Source organism: Lepisosteus oculatus, unplaced genomic scaffold, assembly GCF_040954835.1.
Source record: "Lepisosteus oculatus isolate fLepOcu1 unplaced genomic scaffold, fLepOcu1.hap2 HAP2_SCAFFOLD_160, whole genome shotgun sequence".
In the NCBI taxonomy this organism is placed as follows: Eukaryota; Metazoa; Chordata; class Actinopteri; order Semionotiformes; family Lepisosteidae; genus Lepisosteus; species Lepisosteus oculatus.
In genome coordinates, this window is record NW_027167705.1 from 44,431 (window position 1) to 72,198 (window position 27,768).

A 27,768-nucleotide genomic window follows, 5' to 3' on the forward strand; every position below is an offset into this window, starting at 1 on the left:
TTTCCCCCTGAAACTCGACTGCATCTTCTTCTGCAACCTCTGTCGGGCGCTGCGGGAGCCCATCGGCCACAAGTACCAGTACTTTGTCAGGCTGTGGCTCTCCATCCCGATGAGGCACTTGGTCCAGTGGTCAAACACTGGGCCCAAGGCAGAGAGGCGACCGGAGTTCTACACCCACGCTGTCAAGTGGAGCAGGAGGTACGAGGCCACGAGACAGCCAGAGCTCTGCACCAACCACAGAGCTCTGTACAAAGAGGTGAGGGGGCACCTGGTCGCCAACGAAAGGCTGCGAGTTCCCAGACAAGTCTGGGAAAGAACGCAGCCGAAAGAACTGGACAACGAACTGAAGGACCTCAACTGGATGGCCGTTCACAAGAGACTGGCTACCAGAGAGGTCCTCTACAGACACTCGATTTCCAGGAATCCGCATTGCCCCCGGGACACGTGTTTCGTCGAGGAGACTCAGGAGCACGTTTTCTGGAGCTGCCCCTTCGCCAAGGCGGTGTGGGGCAGAATGGACAACATAATGCAACTCCTGGAAACGAATGCGGTGCTCAGCTACCAGTACATCCTGCTGGGGCTGGCACCTACCGGACTGGACAGGGGGACGCAGTTCCTGATGTGGCTGCTGCTGTCCCTCACAAAGAAAGGCCTGTGGGACGCGAGGAACAATCTCATCCGGCACAACAACAAGTGGGGAGCGAGGGAGCTGGAAGAGAGGATCCTGGCGGACCTCAGGAGGAGGATGAAGCGCGACGTTGCTAAATGGGGTTTCCCCACGGCAAAGGAGCGCTGGAAAGGCCTATGGACCCTGTACAGGGATTAATGGGTTACAGCAAGCGGTAGGGTTTGGAGGGACACTCATAATAGCGCAAATCCGCCCACCCTTGCAAGGATTGAAAACGGACAATCACCGCCGTTCCGCCGTTGTTTTAACTTGTGGAGTGTTATTGTATGAGATGTTTTCCTTTTGAGATGGGTTTTTTTTCGGAATAAAGTATATTTTATAAGAAAAAAAAAAAATTTGGATTGTTTTTCTTTTGTTGGAAGCAGTGTTCGATTTGCGGTTTTTGAAATGGCAACCTTTGGATCCCGTAAGAATGCTGTACGTTTTGAGCTCTTGGATGACCTCTTCATGGATCGTATGCAGTTCAGCAGAAAAGTGTTACAGAAGGAACTTGGCTTTGAACCTCGGCACTTGGATTTCATCTTCGCTCTCCCAGGTCAGAAAGCATTTGAGGTTGTATTTGCTACCTATCCTCTGTTTGAACAATGCGTGGATGTGTTTGAGGCAAAAAGAGGGAAAGTTCCTGCACTTGAGAAGATCAACTTGCAGCCTCTGACACAGAGAGAGAGGAAAACGGTGCATGTTGTTATGTTCTCGGAACTGGCAAAGACGGAGGACATTCACACCTGGCTTAACCAGTACTGCACCGTCCACCATGGAACTGAGGTTAGAGATGTTGATGGTATAAAAACAGGAGCAAGGAAATTCGAGGTTCGCTTGCTACCGGACAGCGTAAATGGAGGCTTAAGGCACCTGCCCTCTACAATCCGGCTGGGCGCCTGCAATGGCTATGTGTTTTATGTGGGACAACCAAAGGTGTGTCGGCGCTGTGGTGCTGTGGGACACCTGGCATCGTCCTGCACTGTGAAATGCTGCAAGACCTGTGGCAAACAGGGACATTTAGCCTCTGACTGTTCAATGCTGCCAAAGTGCAATTTATGTGGCTCGGAAGGACACGTTTTTAAGAACTGCCCTCACGCCTACGCCAATAAACTCAAAATGAGAAAGGATGAGGCAGTGCTTGTTTCAGCCAAACCGGCCCGAAAATCCAAAGCAAACAACAAGTCAAACAAAGAACCCTTGTTGGACAAAGACTCTCAGCCTCCAGCCAGGATCAGTCCTGCTGTGGCTCCGGGGCTGGTGGAAGAGAAATCCACTACGCCCCCACAACCGCAGACTGCACCAGACAAGCACGAGGGTTTGAAAACCCCCGAGAACAGCGAGGACCCCTCCCCCACTCCTGCTCCTCAGAACGAGGGCCAGTGTGGGGCCCCCCGGTGGAGCGGGTCCAGCGAGGATACCCAGGATTCAGCGGAGCTGCTTTTCTCAGACTCTGCAAGTGCTACAGATGCCCTCCTCTCCTCCATCCAGTCCATCACGGAGGATCTGCAGCAGCTGGTGGGTGAGGGGGAAGAGGAGACTGGTGCATCGGCTGCACCCCTTTCCCCTCAGTGCTCCCAGGAGCTGGACTTGAGGAAAAGAAAAAATGACTCTGTTTTCTCCCCGAGCGAGGAGGAAGGAGAGCATGGCGATGGGGACAGCTGGAACCTCTCCACCCCTCCCTCTACCCCCTTCCTTGAAATGGACTCTGTGAACGCTTTTACTGCTGCCACCCTGATGAAGGCTCATTCAGAGGATGGCTGGCAGGAAATTGGTAAGAAGAAAAAGAAAAAGAAAAAGGTAACAGGTGAGACCGAAGAGAAATGTGTTTTGTAAAGACTGGTTCCACTTTCTTATGTAATATGGCTCTTAACATAATTTCTCTTAACACAAGAGGTATCAATGACAGAGTTAAATGCCAGTCTGTCTTTGATTACCTCCAGCAGAGAGAGGGAGATGTGTTGATGTTGCAGGAGTGTGCTTTAGCCTATCAAGAGAGGTATAAAAGTTTTGAAGATAGGTGGGATAAAGGGCCTTCTGTTTGGTCAGGGGACAATAACAACAGAGCCTCTGGCGTGGCCATTCTTTTCAAAGGATGGGCATTCAAATTGAAAAGTATTCAGAGGGTCATAGATGGCAGGTTGCTGTGTGTGGATGTGGAATGGGGGACCGTTAACCTGCGGCTAATCAATGTGTATTGCCCTACTGACGTAGGAGGAAGGGTGGAGCTACTCAAGGCACTCTCCCCCCTATTGTTATGCAGCACAGACGTGATAGTGGGAGGGGATTTTAATTGTATCTTAGAGCACACAGACAGGCAGTCTAGCTCGCCGATAAAATTGGATTCCAGCTCACTGGCCCTGCAAAACTTAGTTCAAGACTTTAAACTCTCAGACACATATAGATGTATATATCCCACAACAGCAGGATATACATGGTCAGGGAGGAATAGCAGCTCCAGAATTGACTATTGCTTTGCCTCAGAGAGAGTGAAAGTTGTTGGGGTCACTCTTCAGCCTGTCTTCTTCTCAGATCATCAGGCTTTAGGGTGTAGAGTGGAACTCCAGGGCGGGACTGTCTTTGGCCCAGGCCTCTGGAAACTCAACACAAAACTGCTAGAGAACGAGGGGGTAGTATCCCGCTACAAGGAGAAACTATCACAGTGGCTGTCCTTGCAGTGTCTGTACGGGTCAGTAGGAGAGTGGTGGGAGGAGGTGAAGGTGAGGACAAAGGCCTTTTTCATGGCTGAGGGAAGGAAGGCTGCTGCCAGACGGAGAGGAGTGCTAGCCAGGAAACAGAGGCAGCTGCAGCGTCTCTACACGATGCTGCACAGTGGCTTCGATGTGCTCGAGGATATCGCCCTTTTAAAAAAGGACATCCGGAGCATAGCCGAAGAAAGTAGTCGAGGAGTGCTGTTAAGAAGCAGAGTGCAGTTCTTGGAAGAAAATGAGAAGTGTACTCGCTTCTTTTTCAGGAAAGTGGTAGGCTCCAAGACTGTCATGGAAAGTGTAGTTGATGAGGAGGGACGAGAGAGAACAGAGCCGAGTGCTATCCTCTCCTGCACCGAGGCCTTCTACTCAAGACTGTACAGCTCTACAGAGGTAAAGGATGAAGATATTCATTTTTTTACCTCAAAGCTAGAAAACATTTTGAGTGAAGAAGATAGGGAAGTACTTGAGAGGGATTTGACAGTAGAAGAGCTGAGACAGGCTATGGAGAGCTTACAGAAGGGAAAAACTCCGGGTGCTGACGGGCTCCCTAAAGAATTTTATTGCACCTTTTGGGATCTGCTTCAGGATCCGCTACTGGTCCTATTCGAGGAAAGCTATAAGACAGAATTGCTGCCTGACTCCTTAAGAGAAGGCACTATCTCTCTCTTGTTTAAGAAAGGAGCAAAAAATGACATAAAGAACTGGAGACCCCTCAGCCTGTTAGGCGTGGACACTAAGATCCTGTCCAAAGCCCTTTTCCTGCGCCTACAAAATGTAGTGGCCTCACTGGTAGGGAAAGAACAGACTTGTGGGATAGCAGGACGCCTGATGAGCGACAACCTGGCCTTGTTGAGGGATGTCTGTCTGTACTCTGAGGATCGCTCCCTCCCTCTGTGCATTTTAGGTGTAGACCTAGAAAAGGCCTTTGACCGCCTAAACCGGCAGTACTTAACATCGGTACTTGAGCACATGAAGTTTGGCCCCATCATGAGAAAGTGGATTAACCTGCTGTACACAGGTAGCAACAGCAGAGTCATGGTTAATGGCAATAGATCACGCACCTTTGAAGTCTGTTCAGGGGTGAGGCAGGGCTGCCCATTATCCCCCTTGTTATTCGTTTTGGCTATGGAGCCCTTAGCCTGTGCCTTGCGCCAGGATCAGGCCATTAATGGGATACCAGTGCCTGGAAGTGGGGGAGGAGAGGTAAAGACATCTCTATACATGGATGACGTCACCCTGCTCCTCTCTGACAATGCCTCAATTAGCAGAGCTCTGCAGTGCTGTGATCGGTTCTCTTTGGCTTCCTCCGCAAAAATTAACACATCTAAGAGTGAGATTTTTTATCAGAACTGGAGGGAGCCAAAAGAAGGACATGATCTCAGGCTGCAAGAGAAGAGAATTAAGGTCCTGGGGGTGTATTTTGGAGAAGAGATGGGAACAGTAAATTGGCAGAACAAATTGCCAATCTTAAACAAAAAACTGATGCAATGGAAGGACCGAGACCTCACCATGACAGGGAAGGTGCTGGTCATCAAAGCCGAGCTCTTGCCTGTCTTGAATTTTCTGGCTTCTACCTTCCCAATCCCACACCGTGTTGCGGCGGTGCTGAGGAGATTGATGTTTCAATTTCTATGGGGTGGGAAGCAGGAAAGACTCAGAAGGGAAATAATGTACAGGCCGCTACCCTCAGGGGGGAAGTCTGTCCCAGATATTGCTACGAAGCTGCTGTGCATTTTCCTGGCCTCTGTGCTGAGAGGCTTTGCAACAGCACCTGCAGCGCGTACCTGGACTTATTTTTCCAGGCTCTGGGTAGGTAGGGAGGTGTTCAGAGTGTGGGGTGTCAGACCCAAGCTGGACGTCCCACTCTCTGACACATGCCCTGCAATTTATGGGACAGTTAAAAGTTTTCTAAGATCTCACCCAATTGGCCATATTCCCCTCCGAGATGTCAGCGTCCAAAAACTGGAAGATTTCGTAGCACCCCAGAACAATAGGCAGACCCCTGTGGGCATTTTAACATCAGCCCAAACAAGGAAGGTGTGGAAACACACATCCTCTAAATTTCTGTGCAACATTCACAGAGATTTAGCCTGGAGTGTCGTCCACCAGTGCTTACCGGTACGAACTTTCTTGTACCGTAGGGGCCTCACCCCCAGCCCTCGCTGCGTTAGGGTGGGCTGCGGCGAGGAGGAGACTGTGACCCATCTCCTGTGGTCCTGCTTTTTTGCTAAGGCCTTCTGGGCACAGTTTGAAGATTGGTTGCAGGCTCTCTCGCCCCAATTTACCCTGACCGCTGCTTTCATCATATACGGCATCTCTCCTGTCAAACTTCCCCCTGACGTGTTTGACAGGATCTGGGCCGTGGTGAACAGTGGGAAAGACGCCCTGTGGAGAGTGAGGAACATGGGGCTGTTCAAAGGCATCGAGGTCCCAGTCAAGGCAGCAGGTAGCCTGGCCCTGTTCATCACCCGAGAGAACTATTACCTCAGAGATCTGTGGAGAGAAGGGAGGGAGGAAGCAGAAAATCTGTGGGAAATAGAGGGCATTGGACAGTATCTCAAGAAACTGTGAAAAACATTATCATGTTTAAATAAAGAATGTGATTTGCACCAGAAAAAAAGAAAATTGTTGCTATGTAACTGTTACCGTGTCAAAATGTAATGAGATGTGATCATATATACTGTTTTAAGTATGTATATTAATGTAAAGCTTTCTGATTTGTGATTTCCTGTATTTTTTTGTGAAAAGAAAATAAAGTTCTTAAAAATCGAAAAATCGAAATCGGTTCACCCAGGGCGAGGCTCGGCCATTGCACTCCGGCTGTGCTGACCCCTGCGAATTCCCAAAATGTGGGAATCTCGACTGCATAATTTCTGGTAGTGGGGGACTGCGTTCGCGCTCTCCCCTGATGTGCTTGGTCCAAAATCAGATACGGGAGGGTTAGGACACCACGAGCTGCGTGGCTGCGGAAGGATCCCGGTTCGACAGGAGTGGACGCCGCTGCTGGTTCTCGCTGGCTTTTAGTTAGGGGTCCGGAGAAGCATCTCAAGCTAGTTCCACTACTCCTTCCGGACGTTCATTCCCTTTTCAAAGTCAGTCGTTTTGCTGTAGTCTGCGTTCTTTAGGCTGATTATCGAGGTTAGCCTTTATTTGGTCATGGGGGGCCTCGGTACTGTATGCTGAGTCTAAAGACAGTTTCACCCGTTTTCTGATTGCTCGGTTCTGTACCAGTGCAGACATGTCAAACAGTGAATGGCTGTACCTCTATTGTATCCGTGCTCAATGAATGAAATCGGTAACAAATGAATATATGTCTACTTATACGAAAAACGAGTGGTTTATCGACTCATATTCATTTGCAGATTTAGAGGCAGCTTCGATATTCGTTTTACAGACGGGTTTTTTTTTTGAACATGGGTCACACACATGCCACAGCAACAAAACATCTCTAGAGATGAGGCTATAGATCACCTTTCCATCCTGCAGGTTTTCCTCCCAAAGCCTACGGCACCAACGGCGACCCCTGCTGGCCGGGAGAGGAAAAGCTTACAGCACCTGGTATTCCCAGGCAGTCCCCCATCCAAGTACTAACCAGGCCCAACGCTGCTTAGCTTCCGAGATCAGACGAGATGGGGTGTGTTCAGGGTGGTGTGGCCGTAAGCGAAAGCCCCGGCGCCTGACTCGCTACTTGAAGCTGTGTGTGGCGGGGGTTCCGTGCCCCCCGAGCGGGACTGAAGGATCGTTCGTGTGCAACTCTTTGGAAAGGAGCTGCTTTCCAAATCGCATTGCGTGCCTGGATGTTGGCGAATGCGCTCCCTTGTGTTGGCTCGTCCCGCACTGGAGGAGGACAAACAATCTGCACAGAGGAGCACCAGGCAAGTCTTCAGTGCACAACACTCTGGAAACATTTCGGGGCTGTCGCGTGTTTATTTCAGCACGTAAAGCGCACCGGTCCAACACGTCGGCCGGGCGCGCGGCGCCTCCGCCCTGTTGCTGCCCCTGCAGCTGCTTCACTTTTCCCTTTAGTTGCCATCGATTTTTTTGTAGTGCTATACATATACGATTGAGGTATCTTAGAGTTCTCCTTCGAAGACCCAGCACTCTCTTTTCTTTTCCCAGTGTTACTCATATCGGACTTTTTAAACCTAAAAAAAAATCGTTTTTTTTTCTTTCAATTAAAACTGAAGTTTAAACAACTAGTGTTAAGTCCTTATTTTTCTGTAGTCAAAAAAAGCAAAAATTAACATTCAGGTCATGAAAAACTCAAAAAAACTCCCCAACCACTAAACTTTACCTCCCACCTGAGCGCCATCTTGAACGCCCCTACCACCAGAGAATGCTCACGATTTCGGAAGCTGTCTCCGGGACGTGCTGATTCCACACATCCTGAATAAATCATGATATTGTTAGTTGCTGTAGCTAGACGTTCAAATGAGTTTCATGGCCAGATGGACTGTTTCCTCCAGCGGTATAATATTGCAGTGAGACAGCACGATGCCTGCAAGACTATGTCATGCTAAACGCCACAGATTGTGTTTGTCCGTTCGTGTCAGTCGTCCCGCAGCCACGGGAAGTGGGACACAAACATGCTGCAATGCTTTCAAGACGTTAGGATTTGTTTGTGCAACATCCAAGAAGAGTACTTGTGGCTTGAATGTGAACTGTACGTGCCCGCCCCCTTTCCTCTGTAGTGCATGAGTTCCTCCCGGCATGCCCTTCGTCATTGTTCTGTCATCTTGTATTTAAAGGGTTGTATTTCTGCTGCTGAAAATAAGCAACGGTTTTCTCACAACGCCCTTTGTTCCCAACGGAGCCCTTGTCTGTCATGAAATTCTTCAAAACCTCAAGCTAGAAGAAGAAGAAGACGACAAATATGAAGCATTATAGCAACGACATGCCATGAGACGATCGATAACGATATCCATAGGATCCCCGCGGTTGCCTGGCAACTGTCAGCTTTGCGCAGTGGCAGTATCGTAGCCTGTGAGGTTTAGCCGAGGCGCGATTATTGCTAGTTGAAAACTTTTCCCAATACCCCGCTTCCGCCGGTTTGCAATACAATCGGCGAAAGCAATTTTTGACAGTCTTGTCAGAGACTGAGCAAGGTGTTTAAAGACAGATTTGGTCACGGTGATATCATGGTAGAAAGAAACGAGCTTGTTACGTGTCAACAGGAACGCTCTTTAGCTCTTTCAGCTTTATGCAGAGAACAGCGTCTGTCGAGATTACTTTTGTGTCAGCGCGAAACGCCGTGTGCTGTCAGTATGATTTCATATTGCTCGTAGCGGCGCCTGGCTTTGGTCTGTCAAACGTTAGGTTGCGCTTCTTCATGCTGCATCGTCGGCATGAGTGGAGCATTTTAAACGTCTGTACTTACTGCGCCCCATAAGAAATCGTTTGTCCCCATTCAAAAGAGATTGTGCGATGTCCTGCAGCGTTCGCAAAGCAAACCTTTGACAGTTTGAAAAGAGGAATTTATTCTGCTTCCTGTGCGTGCAGTAGTTACAAAGTTGAACGTCTTTACACGATCTGCTGCAGTTTTCAGTGGGTGGGCTTTGTCAAATGGCTTGGAAAAACGCACTGTGTTTCGGCTCGGGAAACATCATGAGCAGTGTCCTGCATGTTTTCTGTGTATAGCTGTCTTTTAACGCATACAGAATTCATTCGAAATCATTGATTTCTCCAATTAACAAGGGTCCCTTTTTGAACCTGCCAGAAGCATTCTTTCAATGTAACTGATTTACTCCGGGGAAGGGCAGCATGACATTGAGAGTAGCTCAAGCTTTCAGCACCTTTATCTGACTGCATGTATGCAGACGCTGCTCAGAATCCCCTGTAAGATTCTCCTTCAATTCCGTTTTGCAGTGCTTTAGCTCTTTCAAAAGGCTTCGCTTTGCTAGTCACAATCCAAGGCTCATGACAGCATTTGAAAACATTCGCAACTGCGTTGGCCGGGAATCGAACCTGGGTTAACTGCTTTGAAGGCAGCTATGCGCAACACTGGCTCGCTCCAGAATAAATCTCACGTCGAGGGCATATTTTTTTCCATTTTACCGTGAGTCGGGCTCAGCTGCACAGAGGAGAGAGCAGAGCAATGAGGTCACGGGGACAGGGGAGTCACACGCTGGCGGTTTGAATACGCGGAAGATCACTGAGGGATCCACAGTATATGGACCCTCCGTGCGCCATCAGTCCGCACTCCGGACTCTGAATCCTGCCATCCGAGTTAAGATCTCGGCGGAACCTGAGGCGCAGTTCCTTCTTAAAACGTAATCTGGTGAGCATTTCTAGAATCGTATTTGTATAGATGCAGCCTTTAATGTGTTGCTAGGTTAAAATTGATGACTTCTTGTATTTCAGTAGGCAACTGCCCTCTTGATTTCGGATTTAATTTCTTTATTACAGGGGCGCTTTTATGAAGACAGAGTCATGTTCAGGTACTTTGCTTGATGGAGGAAGCTCATTTCAGACTCTGTGATCTGCTCACCTGGAAAGGTCTGCTATACTACTACAAGAGAGAAGTAGAGTCTGGAAGAAGGGACAATTTTATGATGCTTTGGAAGATAATGTTTTTTTTTTCTTATACTGAAAATGAAAGGTAGTTGTTTCTATATGGACTCAGTCTTTGGAATTTGTATATTTATATATTTCAGTGAACCCTCAGCCATTCCTTCTGTATTGTAATTCAATTTCTCTTTTAAAATTCCTTCCCCACTTCTAGGACCTGCAGTTGCTGAACTCCACAATGGCTTCTATTGGAAAGTCTGTGACTGAGACCAAGTAAGTGTTCATTTTTTTATGAAACCATTATTTATTTAGGAGCAATGAGCAATTCTTATATAAATGCAATAAAATCATTATGCTCAAACTATGAGAGAGAAAATTAAGGATAATTTAAGAAATCAGTCTTAGCTTGTTTCTATACACAGATGGTATTATTTATTTTCAAAGGAAACCCGCGCGGATTCCCCTGGTGTGCAAGATGTACCTGAATACTCTTGATCAGCTTCCTGCTCACTTGAAGAGGGCGTGTATGAAGCACGCCACGGCAGAAAAGATCAGGATGGCCTCTCAACAGGCGAGGGAGGACATGATGAATCACCTGAAGAACGGGGTCATCGTGGATTACCACAGAATAGAGATCGTGTCTGGTGAGGCAAACAGGATAGTGGTTGTAAGACTGCTAGAGTCCTTGGGCCTTTTTGTACATGGGAAGCCTGAAGACACATTGGCAAGGTGAGATATTTTTAATCTGTAAGGCTTCTGTAGTTTCTTTTTGAAATCATTGTTACAACATATTATGTAAAAGCATGTTGAAAAGAAATCTACCTGCATTCCAGCGGCCCTGAGCAAGAGGCCGCTGTCCAGGAGGAAGAGATGCCAGAGGCTGCTCTAGAAACTGAAACAGAAGCGGATAAGGAAGGGGAAGATGTGAGCTCTGAAGAACTCTATCAGCAGTAAGACTTTTTTATTTTTCAGATGTATCTATTTTTTACTAAAATTCTAATTTGTCTTATAGGTATAAAATGTTTAAACCGGAGTTTTATATCCTTACAGGCCCTGAGTAGTTAAAAAGTATCAGCAGGCCGGAAGAGAGTGGCCCAAGCTGGACTCTATAGAAAGCACTCCCTGGATGCTCCTCTCCTGATTGGATTCAAACAGTACCTTACCAAGGATCTGGGAGTGGCAAATTATTCTCAGGAGGTATTTATTTTTTAAAGGCATTTAAAATTAAGCAATGGTATCTTCATTGTAAATGTTTTTATTTCTTAGCTTAAAATTCACCCATGTGAAATGATGTCAGCCATAAACATCATGACTTTTGTCTGTCAAAATATATTATATAATATATTTCCTACCTGAATCTATTCTACTTAAATTATTACATTATACACAATTTGAGTTCATTTTAAAAAGTAAAAGGTAATGAAAGGAATGCATTTTCATAAGAAAGATAATACCGATATGCATGTGATAATCTTCCTTATATCATGTAGTGCATCATTTGGACACTTTGTGGGCTTCAAATACAAAGAAAATCATGTTCTATGGTACAAGATAAATACAAAACTTAAGCTTCTTTATAAAGCATAAGCAATCATTTATTACATCGCTTCTTGAATTAAATCTTTTGACAAGAGGTAAGACTTCTGTTACATTTAAACCCATGTTTAGCTGTGTTTTTTAGATTTAACTGAACCAATTTCTGTGTGTGATAATGTCCTTGAATTCTGACAACATCACACTAAATTACATGATATAAAACAGCTAATGTTTCTAGAGATAAAGTTTCTGAGATGCTTCTAATTACTTTTTATTACCAGGGACAGTTTAATTCACCTTGTACAGTACTGTAAGACCAAGATACTTTTTTTAAAAGTTATTTAACATTTTATAGAACTTTGTCTACTATGGCAACATGATGTGCTTGGTGAAACTTGGAAAAATACTGCTTGGCCACTTATCTTAAGATAAAGATAGGATAAAGGTTTATCTTTTGCACCTACCTGACCCCCAGGGAAGGCCAATGCTTTCTAAGTTGATGGTTCCCTACAGTAGACTGTACTTTAATTTCAAAGGTAATGTATATTGACCCAAATCAGTTTTGGAATCCAATCTACTGACGAGATGGAGCACATCCTTTTTTCAGGATTTTAGCATCATACGTTTGGTATATTTAGTCCCTAATGCTGAAAGAAATGATCATAGAACATTTGGACACTTTGTGGGCTTGAAATACAAAGCAAATCATGTTCTATGGTACAAGATAAATACAAAACTTAAGCTTTTATTTTAATTAGATTTGTTTATAAAGCATAAGCAATCATTTATTACATTAATATATGTGAAAATAACATTTTAGCATCATACGTTTAGTATATTTAGTCCCTAATGCTGAAAGAAATGATCATAGAACATGACATCTAACCTTACCTGCGGTGTTTTTAATCCCTATTGCTCAATGCACGGTGAAAGCATTCCATACATGTGTCTGACAATGAGGAATGGGCCCCTGAGACAGTCATTTGCCTGTTTCACAAATGATCGTATTTTACTAGAGATTCTGTTTGGGATTCAGATGTGCATTCGGACAGCAATCCCTTTCAAGGATTGATACGTTCTGGATGAGGTCAAAGGTGCTGGAACACTGTATTTAGGATGTGTTTGCAGAGACTGTGTGTCTCCTGCTTCAACGCAGTGATAAACAGATGTGCTCCTTTAATTTATTGGTACATGCCCAGGGCAGTAAGCAGTCTGAGGATTTATTTCCAGATGGCATAGAGCAGTGAAGCAGTGAAGTAGTGCAAAACACTGGATCATTATATTATTAGAATCTATTCTACTTAAATTATTACATTATACTCAATTTGAGTTCATTTTAAAAAGTAAAAGGTAATGAAAGGAATGCATTTTCATAAGAAAGATAATACCGATATGCATGTGATAATCTTCCTTATATCATGTAGTGCGTCATTTGGACGCTTTGTGGGCTTGAAATACAAAGAAAATCATGTTCTATGGTACAAGATAAATACAAAACTTAAGCTTTTATTATAATTAGATTTGTTTATAAAGCATAAGCAATCATTTATTACATTAATATATGTGAAAATAACATTTTAGCATCATATGTTTAGTATATTTAGTCCCTAATGCCGAAAGAAATGATCATTTGTTTAACATGCACGGGTCTGTCTCAAAGGATGCAATACTCCTGAAGGGTCTCAAACCCTACATTTCGGATGCCTCGCTGTATCCCTCACATGTGGCACCTCAGAATGACTTCTAACCTTACCTGTGGTGTATTCAGTCCCTATTGCTCAATGCACGGTGTACATACTGCATACATGTGTCTTGAGAATGAGGAATGGGCCCCTGAGACAGTCATTTGCCTGTTTCACAAACAGGGACCTGGACCTAGACCTGGCCCGTACAGGGCTCAAACCCGCGACCTTGGCATTATTAGCACCACGCTCTAACCAACTGAGCTAACCGGCCTCACGACAGTGCTCCTCTCTGTGCTGCAAAAAATCAAACTCAGGGAATTTCTTTTGTCCTCCTTTGAATAGAAAGCCGTGTAATTCAGTGTACGGGCTTTCTCGTGCAGTTTCATGGTTCTTGTAACCCAAATCCTACACTGGCCTGAAGTGCCCCCCCATTTCACAGCATTTTTCAGCTGATTTAAAATGTACCTAAAGGAGAAGCATTATTGAAGACAATCAATTACCAAGAGCTTTTGTCAAAGGTTTTGGTGGTCATTTTGAATGACCACAGAGCGCTGTGACCTCGGTTTTACATCTCATCCAAAAGACAGCGCCCTTTTACAACACAGCATCTCCGTCACTATACTGGGGCATTGGGACCCGCACAGACCTCAGGGTGAGCGCCCCCCCGCCGGCACCATTAACACCGCTTCCAGCTGGAAGCTTTGTTTTTCCCTGTAGCTCATCCTTATCCAGGTACTGACCTGGCTCACACCTGCTTAGCTTCAGTGGGTTTTTAGTTGGAAGTTGCAAGGGGATGCAAGTGATGGAGCCGCTCGCTGCAAAAGCCACTGCATTGGCCGGGAATTGAACCCGAGCCTCCCGCGTGGCAGGCGAGAATTCTACCACTGAACCACCAATGCTCAGTGCCTGGGCCTTCAAAAAAGACGCTTTTTTGGTGCTCTGTGCAAAACGCGTCGACATCTGCTTCCAGCTGCAAAATGCCATTTGCGGACGCTGAAGAACTTATTTCCAAGGCAGCAGGTACAAGCGATTGGGCGTTTTAAAACCACCAGGAACAGCAAAGAGGCGCGCTTCTTTGCTTGTGCCGAAACACACCGACTGAAGGCGGACAACGTAGTCGACAGGATTGGAACCTGTGCGGGGAGGCCCCAATGGATTTCTAGTCCATTGCCTTAACCACTCAGCCACGACTACAGCAAGCCCCACCGCCGCTGCGTTCTTGCTACAATCTTACCTGGATCGCGAGGCGCCGGCGGAAGCCTATTTCAAAGTCGTTCTCCGTTTCATAAAAAACATTTCCAAAATACAAGCCTTGCAGACAGACACGCCTCAGAGGACTTAAGGGTGGCTTCATGTCGGAATGATAAAGTCTCCCCGTCCGGACATGAAAATGCCACTTTGTTACACACAAAAAAAGAATCAACAACAGAGAAATGCCCACAAGCATTTGAAAAGCCGCACCACGTCGCACTTGAAATAGCTCTTACATTAGTGGTAGACACAGGAATCGTCTTTTTATTTACGCTCTTACCAACGCGATGGAAAGCAAAACAAAGCAAAGCAGAGCAAAACAAAACGAACAAACGAAAACCCTCACGTCCCGCACTTCCATATAACGCTGTTACGTGCCCAAGCGGTATTGTACGTCATCCTAGCACTGCACCCCGGGTCGTACGGTATATGGGAACGAGCACACGCCACGAATCGTCTCGAATCACTCCCTACAGCTGTAAGGCGCCTTGAAGCGTGCACCCCCAACATTCTTCTTTGCGCATCTGTGAAAGGTAAACTCTTGAGCAAACTCTGAACCAGCTCTAAGGAAACTAATCCGATTAGACGTTACTTTGACTCATCCTTTAAGGGACCCTTGTTAATTGGAGAAATCAATGATTTCGAATTAATTCTGTATGCGTTAAAAGAGCTATACACAGAAAACATGCAGGACACTGCTCATGATGTTTCCCGAGCCGAAACACAGTGCGTTTTTCCAAACCATTTGACAAAGCCCGCCCACTGAAAACTGCAGCAGATCGTGTAAAGGCGTTCAACTTTGTAACTACTGCACGCACAGGAAGCAGAATAAATTCCTCTTTTCAAACTGTCAAAGGTTTGCTGCAGGACATCGCACAATCTCTTTTGAATGGGGACAAACGATTTCTTATGGGGCGCAGTAAGTACAGACGTTTAAAAAGCTCCACTCATGCCGACGATGCAGCATGAAGAAGCGCAACCTAACGTTTGACAGACAAAAGCCAGGCGCCGCTACGAGCAATATGAAATCAAACTGACAGCACACGGCGTTTCGCGCTGACTAAAAATGATCTCGACAGACGATGTTCTCTGCATAACGCTGAAAGAGCTAAAGAGCGTTTCTGTTGAGACGTAACCCATTGGGCAAAAGACGTATAATATACGTCTATTAAACGCATATCTTAGACGTCTAAATGTGGTCTACAATTCGTCTAGAATGAAATTCTAATATACGTCTAAAGTTAAACGTCAATTATACGTCTATATTTAGACGTTCATTATACATAAATGGTTGGAGTTCTATTATACGGATAAATTTAGAGGACTATTATACATATATGGTTGGAGTTCCGGATAACTTTAGAGGTCTATTATACGTATATGGTTAGAGGTCTATTATAGGGATAACATTAGAGGTCTATTATACGTATATGGGTAGAGGTCTATTATACATCAAAGATAGATTTTATAGGTGTAGAAACAAGTAAAACAAGCCAATGATTAGGTTTAGAAATGTATTCTGAAAATACACATTCACACCTGAAACATATGTATTTCAAATTATACATTGTATACAATCAATCAACAATCAACATATGGGCAATAATCATAAAAAACACAACTAGTCTTAAACTTCAGCTTCAAATTCTGGTAACATGGCAATATACAGTATAGTAATGACAAACACAAAACTAATTACATTAACACACTAACTCAAAACCACATTTTGATTCAGATATACATTTTAAAATGTACAACTTCTATATTTCCAAGAAAAAAATATTACATAAAATATAAAATATTACAATGGAAGTTAAGACGATTTTTGTCCACTATTTGCAAACCCTGTCTAATTGTCCTAACAGTTAGAACCAAAAACCTATTATTTTCAGAGTCCAGATCTCTTGGCCCCCTGCCTTGCATATGCATTCTTCAAGTAACACATTGCGTGCTCCTTTATTTCTTTTTCTGTTGATGTAGGGTGGGACTTCAGCACCGCAGCTAGGAGAAAATTATATAATATTACTTCCCAAATAATTGATGATTAATATCTTCTTTAGTATAATCTAAAAAATGAACGGTTTACTAAGCTCAAAGCTGAAATAAATGTATAAAATTTGGCTTGCATCATAGCAGTTGAGCAATAAAGTCTGTCCTAATTAAAGAGTACCCAAAGTTTGAAAGTACAACATAGAATAAGAATAAGAGAAACGGCAAAACGATTTTGTGTCATCTTCCCCATTCACACTATTTTATGTGCCATTTTTTTGCTTATTCACATACTATTTTAATCAAAATAATATTAAGAAAGATCTGTATGTATTCAGATAGTATTATTATTGTTCATACTTACTCGTCAAAAGAGGATTGCTGAGATATTTTCGGATATACTTCTACGTTTGAAAAACGTGTCCAAAATGGTGACCAACGAATACTAGCAATGCATTGTGGTATATAACCGGAAAATATGCTGGGTTCGATATTTTCTCAACGTATGCGTTTATTAATGTTGTCGATATTATGGTTGAAATTTAACATTGATAATACATCGCTGCTATGAGCTGATGTGCAATTTTAACGCATGCAATAAGTAAGGATCGGTCACTGTTGTATGGTATTATATATAATGACATTATGGAATAGGATGGGGACAGGCCTGGCATCACGGGGGGAGGGGGGAATGTCGCCCCTTCAGTTTTGGGCAAAAAGTTTTACCTAACTTAATTTGCACCCTAAAAAAATAGTTGTACTTTGTCAATGGTCAGACAACACTAAATGACACGAACAGTCACTCAGTCTGTTTGATGGGCAGGAGGGCTATCCGTCCAGGAACTGCACATATTATTGAGTGTCAACATTACGATCCTGTTTGCTCAGGTGGACCGATTCCTTGCAGTAGTTTATCATTATACTTAAAATCGTTATATAACTAGGACTAGTTATAGCAGTCTGTGCTTTCTGTTGGTTTTACAACATTTTTTTCTTAACGATTCAGAACGTCCATGTAGCTGCAAAAATGAACGCTTATGGTACTTTTCGCTCCAGGCAATACAAACCTTGAGAGTGACGAAAAATGTGAAACTGAACTTCATCGCAAATACCAGATTGCTAGTCGTTATCTTCTATCATGAAGCACTAATCAATGGTATAGCTGCGAGATTTCATTTGGGTAGCTGCACCGTACAGCTCCGTTTCAACCGAAATATCACTCCCCCCTCAGAATTTCAGACGCCCCCCTACAGATTTTTCCTCGGGCACCGCGCACTGATGGGGGACTTTTGTCAAGAAAATAAAAATAGAAACTCTATAGGCACTCAAACATTTTACTGTTTTTTTTCAGGCAGGTGGCAAGACCCCCTCAGCAAAACCCTTGTATGCCAAGCTGTGGGCATTGATTCGTCGAATATACGTATATTTACGGCGAAATTACGGCTATACGTATATATACGTCGCCTCGACGTATAATCAACGTCGAATTGCAACCGTAAAATCGACGACATGAATAAACGCATATATAACGTCGAAAAAACATCTAACACAGTGCCTGAGGCTTTTTACTGTATGTATCGTGTGTGCCGCAAGTAGGAGTATACGGCACTCTGCACAGTGTACGAAGTAAATTATTTTCGCAGTAATTAATTTATTATATTTACTATATTTATTATACACGTGTAAATTAATTGCTGCGAAAATAATTTACTTCGTACACTGTGCAGAGTGCCGTATACTCCTAGTTGCGGCACACACGATACATACAGTAAAAAGCCTCAGGCACTGTGTTAGATGTGTTTTCGACGTTATATATGCGTTTGTTAATGTCGTCAATTTTACGGTTGCAATTCGACGTTGATTATACTTCGAGGCGACGTATATATACGTATAGCCGTAATTTCACCGTAAATATACGTATATTCGACGAATCAATGCCCACTGGGAACAAGCTCGCTTCTTTCTACCATGATGTCACCATGACCAAATCTGTCTTTAAACACCTTGCTCAGTCTCTAACGAGACTGTCAAAAATTGCTTTCGCCGATTGTATTGCAAACCGGCGGAAGCGGGATATTGGGAAAAGTTTTCAACTAGCAATAATCCCGCCTCGGCTAAACCTCACAGGCTACGATACTGCCACTGCGCAAAGCTGACGGTTGCCAGGCAACCGCGGGGATCCTATGGAAATCGTTATCAATTGTCTCATGGCATGTCGTTGCTGTAACGCTTCATATTTGTCGTCTTCTTCTAGCTTGAGGTTTTGAAGAATTTCATGACAGACAAGGGCTCCGTTGGGAACAAAGAAAGCCGTTGATTCTTTTCAGCAGCAGAAATACAACCCTTTAAATACAAGATGACAGAACAATGACGAAGGGCATGCTGGGAGGAACTCATGCACTACAGAGGAAAGGGGGCGGGCACGTACAGTTCACATTCAAGCCACAAGTACTCTTCTCGGATGTTGCACAAACAAATCCTAACGTCTTGAAAGCATTGCGGCATGTTTGTGTCCCACTTCCCGTGGCTGCAGGATGACTGACATGAACGGACAAACACAATCTGTGGCGTTTAGCGTGACATAGTCTTGCAGGCATCGTGCTGTCTCACTGCAATACTATACCGCTGGAGGAAACAGTCCATCTGGCCATGAAACTCATTTGAACGTCTAGCTACAGCAACTAACAATATCATGATTTATTCAGGATGTGTGGAATCAGCACGTCCCGGAGACAGCTTCCGAAATCGTGAGCATTCTCTGGTGGTAGGGGCGTTCAAGATGGCGCTCAGGTGGGAGGTAAAGTTTAGTGGTTGAGGATTTTTTTTTGAGTTTTTCATGACCTGAATGTTAATTTTTGCTTTTTTTGACTACAGAAAAATAAGGACTTAACACTACTTGTTTAAACTTCAGTTATAATTGAAAGAAAAAAAAACGATTTTTTTTAGGTTTAAGAATTTCGATATGAGTAACACTGGGAAAAGAAAAGAGAGTGCTGGGTCTTCGAAGGAGAAGTCTAAGAAACCTCAATCGTATATGTATAGCACTACAAGAAAATTGATGGCAACTAAAGGGAAAAGTGAAGCAGCTGGAGGGGACGTGGAAAGAGTGCTGGAGATGCGCTCGTACGCGAGCGTTCGCAGCCCAAGTGAGACTCAGCTGCCAGAGGAAGAGCCGGAGTCCCTGCCCAGCACACCTGTGAAAACCCCGGCAGCCAAGAGAGGAAGGGGCGACCTGACGCTGGAGGAGCTCCAGACCAACATCTTCAACATGATGGCACAGAGCTTGGGTGAGCTGAAGGAAATGATTCGATCTAATACAGTCGCAATCGAAAGTCTTAAAAAGTCCATGGACTGTGTGTTTAAAGAGGTTGAAGACTTAAAGAGTGAAGTAAAAGTTCTTAAACAAGTAAATACCAAACAAGAAAAGCATATTAAAGAACTTGAATTGAAAGTGAACGATGTAGATAGATACCGTCGATGATGGAATTTAAAATTATTTGGAGTTAAAGAGGAACGTGATAAGGACCTTGTTGCAACAGTGAAGGGTATCTGTAAAAGGACCCTGCCGGACCAGGAGGACGTAATATCGGCCATTGACTTTGTTCACAGGCTCGGGAGAGCGAACATGTCTGGGCAAGTGCGCCCCAGATCGATTATAATACAGTTCACCAAGAGGACGGCGAGGGACGTGCTGTGGCGAGCGGCGAGGGGGAATGAGTATTTGAATGGGAACAAACTGAGGTTTGCAGAGGACCTGTCTGCCGCGGACAGGAGCACCAGGAACCAGCTGTGGCCCCAGGTTGAAGCTGCCAGAAGAGAGGGGAGGAGAGCCTACTTTGTGGGAGCGAGGGCCTTTGTGGACGGGAAGGAGATTTGCTCCCAGTGACTGCTCAGTTAATGATTATGTTTGGTTATATTTGTTATACCAGTATATACTAGTGTTTCTTTAGTGTTAGTTTGGAATGGTGTAGTTAAGTGTTAAGGACTGTTATAGTTCTGGTTCTTTGAAAAACTCAATAGTTTAGACAGTCTTAGAGTTAGTTATTTGCTTTTGTGTATGTCTTTTTCATGAATGCCAGAGGTACTCGAAATGTTGTTAAAAGAAAAACTGTGTGCTGAGTTTTATTTTTTACAGGAAACGCATGCATGTTGAAACTAAAGTTTATAAATAATTGAGAAATATTAAAGCAAGGAAAATATGATACGTGTAAAATATACAATTTGATCACATAATTACTTAATTACCTCTGGTAGTTAAATGCTTTTTTCTGCTGCGTTTTTTTTCTCTTGTACATGACTCTGATCCTCTTGTTGTATTTGTATTTGTAAATTCTGTTTAATAAAAAAAATTAAAAAAGCATTCTCTGGTGGTGTCCTGCAGGCTTCCTGTGGGTGTGCGTTGGTGGTATAGTGGTGAGCATAGCTGCCTTCCAAGCAGTTGACCCGGGTTCGATTCCCGGCCAACGCAGTGGCGAATGTTTTCAAATGCTGTCATGAGCCTTGGATTGTGACTAGCAAAGCGAAGTCTTTTGAAAGAGCTAAAGCACTGAAAAACGGAATTGAGGGAGAATCTTACAGGGGATTCTGAGCGGTGTCTGCATACACGCAGTCCGATACGGGTGCTGAAAGCTTGAGCTACTCTCAATGTCATGCTGCCTTTCCCCGGAGTAAATCTGTTACATTGAAAGAATGCTTCTGGCAGGTTCAAAAAGGGACCCTTGTTAATTGGAGAAATCAATGATTTCGAATGAATTCTGTATGCGTTAAAAGACAGCTATACACAGAAAACATGCAGGACACTGCTCATGATGTTTCCCGAGCCGAAACACAGTGCGTTTTTTCAAGCCATCTGACAAAGCCCGCCCACTGAAAACTGCAGCAGATCGTGTAAAGACGTTCAACTTTGTAACTACTGCACGCACAGGAAGCAGAATAAATTCCTCTTTTCAAACTGTCAAAGGTTTGCTTTACGAACGCCGCAGGACATTGCACAATCTCTTTTGAACAGGGACAAACGATTTCTTATGGGGCGCAGTAAGTACTGTTACTGTCACTGCTCGATACCGACGTTGGCCTACTATACCATGTTCAGCCACTGCTAGAAAATGTACGGCTCTAGCACCGGAGCAAACAACAGGAGGGCCGATGTCGAACAGGCACACGTGTCAGACATGGAGAGCAATGAGAATGGGATTCAAACCCATGCCTGCAGAGCACAATGGATTAGTAGTCCATCACCTTAACCACTCAGCCACCTTGTTGACGAAACTGGGCTGTCCGGACATGGGTTGGCGCGCTCCAGATGATCTTTTTCTTTTTTTCCCCACGTACTCGAGGGTCATTTTCCTGTTCCACATGTGATTTCAACATTTTCCTTGGGAGATGTCAAGCCAGCAAGCCACTGCTGTGGTTCAGTGGCCAGTGTGGAGTTCAGTGGCCCTGTTGTACACAGAAAGCACATTGAGCTCCTTGGACATGAAAAGTTCCAGATAAAAGCCATTTGTCATCCTTTCTCTTGGTGTCGATGTTGCTATTGTATGTAAAGGTGGCAACTTGCTCAGCGAGCAGGCGGAGCACACACCGAATGCAGATGTGTCTGAGTGGTGTGTCCAAGTGGCTGCAAAAGGACAACACTCCCGGGGTGCCGTGGCTTAGTTGGTTAAAGCGCCTGTCTAGTAAACAGGAGATCCCAGCCTACGGCTAAACTTAATCAAATGCAAGTATTCATTTCCTGTCTTTAACGCGACTTGTTTTTCTTAAAATGGATGCAACTTGCAAAACATGAAATACAAGCCTTGCTAATCAGCGCTAGCGGCTGGCAAAAAAAAGGAGTCAGCTATTTTTTTTTCTTTAACCTTAACCCTGCTAACGGAGAAGAGTTAAACGACCGAGTCTATGCAGCTTAAACGGTGCGCAAGTCGGGTTCTTAGCTGAAAGGGTGGTAAATCACGCTCACCCCAGTCCTTAATCTTTTAAAGAGGATACAAAATTGAACCTAGTCGCCACATCACATACATCCTGTTAAATGATAAAAAGGTAACATCTATCCTCGCTCCAGAGTAAATCTCACGTTGAGGGCATCTTTTTTTTCACTTTACCGTGAGTCGGGCTCGGCTGCACAGAGGAGAGAGCAGAGCAATGAGGTCACAGGGACAGGGGAGTCACACGCTGGCGGTTTGAATACGCGGAAGATCACTGAGGGATCCACAGTATGTGGACCCTCCGTTCGCCATCAGTCCACACTCCGGACTCTGAATCCTGCCATCCGAGTTAAGATCTCGGCGGAACCTGAGGCGCAGTTCCTTCTTAAAACGTAATCTGGTGAGCATTTCTAGAATCGCACTTGTATAGATGCAGCCTTTAATGTGTTGCTAGGTTAAAATTGATGACTTCTTGTATTTCAGTAGGCAACTGCCCTCTTGATTTTGGATTTAATTTCTTTATTACAGGGGCGCTTTTATGAAGACAGAGTCATGTTCAGGTACTTTGCTTGATGGAGGAAGCTCATTTCGGACTCTGTGATCTGCTCACCTGGAAAGGTCTGCTGTACTACTACAAGAGAGAAGTAGGGTCTGGAAGAAGGGACAATTTTATGATGCTTTGGAAGATAGTTTTTTTTTCTTATACTGAAAATGAAAAGTAGTTGTTTCTATATGGACTCAGTCTTTGGAATTTGTATATTTATACATTTCAGTGAACCCTCAGCCATTCCTTCTGTATTGTAATTCAATTTCTCTTTTAAAATTCCTTCCCCACTTCTAGGACCTGCAGTTGCTGAACTCCACAATGGCTTCTATTGGAAAGTCTGTGACTGAGACCAAGTAAGTGTTCATTTTTTTATGAAACCATTATTTATTTAGGAGCAATGAGCAATTCTTATATAAATGCAATAAAATCATTATGCTCAAACTATGAGAGAGAATTTTAAGGATAATTTAAGAAATCAGTCTTATTCCCCTGGTGTGCAAGATGTGCCTGAATACTTTTGATCAGCTTCCTGCTCACTTCAAGAGGGCGTGTATGAAGCACGCCACGGCAGAAGAGATCAGGTGGCCTCTCAACAGGCGAGGGAGGACATGATGAATCACCTGAAGAACGGGGTCATCGTGGATTACCACAGAATAGAGATCAAAGGACACTTTGTGGGCTTGAAATACAAAGAAAATCATGTTCTATGGGACAAGATAAATACAAAACTTAAGCTTTTATTTTAATTAGATTTATTTATAAAGCATAAGCAATCATTTATTACATTAATATATGTGAAAATAACATTTTAGTATCATACGTTTAGTATATTTAGTCCCTAATGCTGAAAGAAATGATCATAGAACATGACATCTAACCTTACCTGCTGTGTTTTTAATCCCTATTGCTCAATGCACGGTGAAAGCATTGCATACATATGTCTGACAATGAGGAATGGGCCCCTGAGACAGTCATTTGCCTGTTTCACAAATGATCGTATTTTACTAGAGATTCTGTTTGGGATTCAGATGTGCATTCGGACAGCAATCCCTTTCAAGAAATGATACGTTCTGGATGAGGTCAAAGGTGCTGGAACACTGTATTTAGGATGTGTTTGCAGAGACTGTGTGTCTCCTGCTTCAACGCAGTGAGAAATAGATGTGCTCCTGTAATTCATTGGTACATGCCCAGGGCAGTAAGCAGTCTGAGGATTTATTTCCAGACGGCATAGAGCAGTGAAGCAGTGAAGTAGTGCAACACACTGGATCATTATATTATTAGAATCTATTCTACTTAAATTATTACATTATACACAATTTGAGTTCATTTTAAAAAGTAAAAGGTAATGAAAGGAATGCATTTTCGTAAGAAAGATAATACCGATATGCATGTGATAATCTTCCTTATATCATGTAGTGCGTCATTTGGACACTTTGTGGGATTGAAATACAAAGAAAATCATGTTCTATGGTACAAGATAAATACAAAACTTAAGCTTTTATTTTAATTAGATTTGTTTATAAAGCATAAGCAATCATTTATTATATTAATATATGTGTGTAGCGGCGAGGCTTATTAATAAGGCAGAATTAAGTGTTCTGAGCCTTCCCAAATGAGGCCCCATTTCTCTGTTCATCTCTGTGGTGCAGCCATAGAGAGACTATTCATGCAGGGTGATTTAAGGTCCTAGGACAGCTCCCAAAGGGGGATGCACTTAGCTAAGCCTGGCTATCATGATCAATGGTCATCCATTGGCGCCTATCTGTCTAGGGAGTGCCAGTTGGACATCTGGACTGCATTACTAAGTGTCAGGACTAAGTGACTCATATCTCACCTTGATCAATCAATCAGGGACTGGTAGGGCCGAGTAACCCACGTGGGACTCTGATGCCCATGGAACTTTCAGCCAATCAATGAGCTGAAGTTCCTCCAGGTAAAAACAGGCAACACAGAGAGCCTGTGAGATTCAGTAAGATTCAGAAGGGAGGATTCAGAGGATTCTGTGGACAATTCTAAAGGGAATTCAAAGGAGAATTCCAGGGCAGGGCGGCCCAGGAGCAGAAGGCTCCCAAGGGCAGGACATTCTCGCAGCGCGCCTCCTGACCATCCTGAGACTCAGCCCGGACAACCACGGAACGGCCAGTGTGTCTGAGTGCCAGAACTTTCCTTTGTTCTAAGAGTCTAGAGCGGAGGTTGCCAGAGAATAACCAGAGGATCCACCCGAGGTTAGCACCAGCAGCAGGCCTCGTGAACAGGTCGGAACTGTGGACAGCTGAATCACTATTCAGAACTAGCTCTTCATCAGAAACGAACCGGTCCTCTTCCTGACTTGCTGGGACCCACAGTCATCTTTTCTCCTGTGCACAAACTTTGCTAGTTAAAGCCCACAGTGAGCATCAGCAGCGCAGCGTCGCAAGCCGCACAGCACAGCCTGGCACGGAGCCAGAGAGCGCGGATTGGACAGCAACAGCCTGCAACTGTTTCTTTGTGCCCGCAGGAAGATCTGAATCCCCAAAGATTGGATGAGTATTCAACTTCAATGCATTACAGCTCAAGAATTCAATTGTTATCCCAACCAGTTGATATCAATTTAATTCCTAAGAGTTATGTACTTGTTTGAGTATCTAATGTAGAAGTTATAACCAAGTTCATTAACGAAACGGTCTTAATGAATGATATACTGAACGTATGTCCTCTTGATATGTGTAACACTTCGTAACTGACTGAATATATATCTTTTGTATTCTGATAACCCTCTCGATAAGATCTGTTAGGTTTACATGCATATTTTATGTATTAATAAATGTATCCTCGTGTATTAGTACCTGTGTGTGCGCGTTGTTTGAGTTATGTCACATGGTTGGATTCTAAAGCCATCAAAAGAATCAACTTTGTGATTTACTGCTACAATTAATAATTGTCTCAGTAAATGCCCAAACCCTACAGAACTGGTGCCTTCAGAGAGCCACTACATTTAATTTTGCTATGGCAACATTACATATTTGGCGTCCCTGAGCCGGTTTTCTTACATGTGAAAATAACATTTTAGCATCATATTATTACATACAGGTCTCTAGCTTCAACACAGTGATATATATATATACTCAGTGATTTATTGGTACATGCCCAGGTCAATAATCAGAATGAGGATTTATTTCCAGACGGGCTACAGGTAGTGTTGTGAAATACTTCAACACACTGGATCGCAGATTTAGACCCCCTGCACTCTTACTCCTTAAAAACCAAAGAAATGAAGATATGTAGCAATCACATTGCAACAGGGCTGACAGTGACTTAATGCTTATACTAGTGGACTTCTGGTACCTTTAGGGTACGGTGTTCCCTGAAGGGCTCTCAAACCCCGCATTTCAGATGCCTAGCTGTTTCGCTGATGTGTTGCACCTCAGAATCACTTTTAAACCTTACCTCTGGTATCTTTAATCCCTATTGCTCAACGCATGGTGAAAGTATTGCATAAATGTGTCTGAAAATGAGCAATGGGCACCTGAGAGACTCATTTGCCTGTTTCACAAATGATCATATTTGACTAGAGATTCTGTTTGGGATTCAGTTGTGCATTCTGACAGCAATCGCTTTCAAAAAACGATACATTCTGGATGAGGTCAAGGTGCAGGAACACTGTATTTAGGATGTGTTTGCACTTATTCTGTGTCTCTAGCTTCAACACAGCGATATATGTATATGCTCACTGATTTTTTGGTACATGCCCAGGGCAATAATCATTATGAGGATTTATTTCCTGATGTGCTAGGGGTAGTGTTGTGAAATACTTCAACACACTGGATCGCAGGTTTAAACCGCCTGCACTCTTACTCCTTAAAAACCAACAAATGCAGATATGTAGCAATCATATTGTAGCTGACACTCATTTGCCTGTTTCACAAATGATCATATTTTACTAGAGATTCTGTTTGGGATCCGGATGTGCATTCTGACAGCAATCTCCTTATCGCGGCTTTGCCCTTCTTGCCTCTTTGGACAATATCTCCATCTTGTGGTCGTTATTGGTAATGTAGATAGATAGATAGATACTTTATTGATCCCGTGAGGGAAATTGCAGTGCAACAGCAGCTTAACACACACAACACAGCCACAGTGTAACGAATTATATACTAATAGTACAATACATACAATACAATACAAGAGTTACTCACAGTCCGGACACACAAGAGGAAACTAGAACAGAACAGTACACAGAAAATCGTATCACACGTATGAATATAAATATAGATGTAACCATAGATATAAATATAAATATAAATGTATTGCACAGGTCCCTGGCATATATTGCACAAAAGTGGTTGTAAGCGGGAAAAAGAAAAAGAAAAAGAAAGAGAACAGATGTAGCAGTATATGTGTATATGCGTTTAGTCCAGAAACAGGTCACTGTCGCTGTTGCCTCTGCCAAGACGCAAGGTGGATGCGTTGTACAGTCTTATGGCAGACGGCAAGAATGACCTCCTGTAGCGCTCCCTGTCGCACCGTGGGTGAATCAGTCTATTGCTGAACGTGCTCTTCATTCCTGCAAGCCTGTCATAGAGGGGATGGGAGAAGTTGTCCATGATGGCCTCCAGTTTGGACATCATTCTCCTCTCAGCCACTACCTCCAAGGGGTCCAGGTCAGACCCAATGACAGAGCTCGCTCTCCTGATGAGCTTGTTCAGCCTTTTGGAATCTACTGCTCTAATCCCAGAGCCCCAGCACACCACTGCGTAGAAAATGGCACTCGCTACCACCGACTGATAAAACATGTGTAGCATCTTACTACACACATTGAAGGACCTGAGCCTCCTCAAGAAGTAAAGTCGGCTCTGTCCGTTCTTATAGATGGCCTCGATGTTCTTAGACCATTCCAGTCTATCGTCGATGTGCACTCCCAGGTACTTGTACGAGTCCACCATCTCCACGCCACTCCCATGGATGTAGACAGGAG

At 43.9% G+C, this 27,768-nt stretch overlaps 7 non-coding genes across 7 annotated transcripts; 3 read left to right on the top strand and 4 right to left on the bottom strand.

The window, feature by feature from the left end:
• The first annotated feature begins 6,126 nt into the window (after positions 1-6,126).
• On the top strand, positions 6,127-6,286 carry LOC138226681 (U1 spliceosomal RNA). Its single transcript, XR_011184638.1, has one exon. It is a non-coding gene; the product is annotated as a U1 spliceosomal RNA (small nuclear RNA).
• A 635-nt stretch (positions 6,287-6,921) lies between these two features.
• LOC138226665 (5S ribosomal RNA) lies at positions 6,922-7,040 on the bottom strand. Its single transcript, XR_011184627.1, has one exon. It is a non-coding gene; the product is annotated as a 5S ribosomal RNA (ribosomal RNA).
• A 1,292-nt stretch (positions 7,041-8,332) lies between these two features.
• On the top strand, positions 8,333-8,474 carry LOC138226682 (U4 spliceosomal RNA). Its single transcript, XR_011184639.1, has one exon. It is a non-coding gene; the product is annotated as a U4 spliceosomal RNA (small nuclear RNA).
• Positions 8,475-13,934: 5,460 nt separating this feature from the next.
• trnag-gcc (transfer RNA glycine (anticodon GCC)) lies at positions 13,935-14,005 on the bottom strand. Its single transcript has one exon. It is a non-coding gene; the product is annotated as a tRNA-Gly (tRNA).
• A 4,353-nt stretch (positions 14,006-18,358) lies between these two features.
• On the bottom strand, positions 18,359-18,500 carry LOC138226684 (U4 spliceosomal RNA). Its single transcript, XR_011184641.1, has one exon. It is a non-coding gene; the product is annotated as a U4 spliceosomal RNA (small nuclear RNA).
• A 2,242-nt stretch (positions 18,501-20,742) lies between these two features.
• On the top strand, positions 20,743-20,814 carry trnag-ucc (transfer RNA glycine (anticodon UCC)). Its single transcript has one exon. It is a non-coding gene; the product is annotated as a tRNA-Gly (tRNA).
• A 711-nt stretch (positions 20,815-21,525) lies between these two features.
• trnas-acu (transfer RNA serine (anticodon ACU)) lies at positions 21,526-21,607 on the bottom strand. The gene has a single exon. It is a non-coding gene; the product is annotated as a tRNA-Ser (tRNA).
• Positions 21,608-27,768: the final 6,161 nt, after the last annotated feature.